Raw genomic sequence first — 1,697 nt, forward strand, 5'->3', positions numbered from 1 at the left:
GAGCCCGGCCGGGCTCCGTGGGTGAAAGCCCGGCCACCAGGTAAACCAGATAAAGACCTCATCAAGGAATTCCATCGATCCAATCCCAGTCAGCCATCCCCAGCTAGTGGTCCGTCCAGAGCCGGACTTTGAGGGGGGGGCGGTGTTATGATTCTGTCTCTGTCTGTCTGCTCTTGACCCAGTTCTTGCTCCTGTCTGCCTCTGCCCCTCCCATCCTGTTCCTCAGTCTGCTCATTGCCTCTGCCCCTCCCGTCACAGAAAACTCAATCAGCTCATTTAACTCACCTGTTCCTGCCAGTATAAAACTCAGCTCCAGCCTCCAGTCCCTTGCCAGATGATCATCAGCCTCGCCTATGATCTTCCAGCATTCTTGTCCCTTGTCCTGCTCTTGCCTCGTGTCCCCGACCCTGCTCATGTCTRCTGGTTTAACGTCTCCTGCCTCAGTCCTTGTCGGATCCTGCCTGTCATCTGCTTTCACGGTAACGACTTTGTTTATGTCTCTTGGATTTTTGTCTCTCGCCTTTCCCCTGAACGGTACCTCGCCACATCGGATTACCTGGACCACGGAACACATCTCTGGACCTACGACTCAGCCTGCCCCATCTAACCCGGTAACAATCTCTGACCACCCGTGTATGACTCRYGATTTGTTTTTGACCTTGAGAAATTCCCGCAGCAGCTTAACCTCCACTGACAACACCACCTGGAACCAAAAAGCTGTGACAGTTGTTTCCACACGGACCCAGTCCCTCCTGAGAAGGTTGGTGAATTATATTATTTTATTTAATAATATAATCTCGTTGTGCCAACCTAACTCCACGTCTCTGTGTACAGATTTGCTGCTTCCGAACTTCCATCCTCAACCTCCAGACACACCTTCTAACAATAAAACTGTTAAACCGTTGTCAGTGTTCGGAAATTATTCAGAGCTCAAACAACCGATCTTAACAAGAGGAGGATGTTAGCAAAGCTGACAGCCATCATGGACAACCCCCACCAACCTCTGCATGAAACCGTGAGAGGGGGGGTGAGCGCAGCTCCTTCAGTCGGAGACTGAAACATCCTCGCTGCAGGACGGAGAGCTTCCGTTGGTCATTCATTCCAACTGCAGTTAGACTGCATCATACATCATGATGATATCAGGAACTTGGACAATTCACCTACACTGCCATTGCTAATATGCACCTTCATATACATTCATTTATTTACTGTACTAGGTATATGTACATTGTTATATATCACAAGTATAGTGTTTTTTTTGTTTTGTTTTTCTTTTACTTACAGCGGGTAAAATACGTATTGAACACCAACATTTTTCTCAGTAAATATTTTACTAGAGGTGCTAATGACATGAAATTTTCACCAGATGTTGGTAATAACCCAAGTGATCCATACATACAAAGAAATCAAACCATAAATGTCCAGAAATHAAGTTATTTGTAATAATGTGGAATGGCACAGAGAAAAAATATTGGACACATGAAGAAAGGGAGGTGTTAAAAGGCATGGAAAGCCAAGACACCAGCTGAACTCTCTCTGTAATTAGAAAGCAGGCCTGCCCCTTGTCAGTGCAAGTTAATATCAGCTGGTTCAGTCCCAAATGYTGGCCAGGTATCACACAAGAACCATCTGATGATGGGTAAAAGTAAAGAGCTCTCTCAAGACCTTCACAACCTTATTGTTGCAAAGCATAATGA

At 46.0% G+C, this 1,697-nt stretch overlaps 2 long non-coding RNA genes across 5 annotated transcripts in view; one reads left to right on the forward strand and one right to left on the reverse strand.

Annotated features, from left to right (window-relative positions):
• The window catches only part of LOC106527939 (uncharacterized), a 97,888-nt gene that overhangs the window by 79,877 nt on the left and 16,314 nt on the right, over positions 1–1,697 (reverse strand). The gene's annotated exons all lie outside the window — the stretch shown is intronic.
• LOC106527940 (uncharacterized) lies at positions 55–903 on the forward strand. The gene is made up of 2 exons (XR_001311450.1): positions 55–760; positions 835–903. It is a non-coding gene; the product is annotated as an uncharacterized LOC106527940 (long non-coding RNA).

Source organism: Austrofundulus limnaeus, unplaced genomic scaffold (genome assembly GCF_001266775.1).
Source record: "Austrofundulus limnaeus strain Quisiro unplaced genomic scaffold, Austrofundulus_limnaeus-1.0 Scaffold351, whole genome shotgun sequence".
Taxonomy (NCBI): Eukaryota; Metazoa; Chordata; class Actinopteri; order Cyprinodontiformes; family Rivulidae; genus Austrofundulus; species Austrofundulus limnaeus.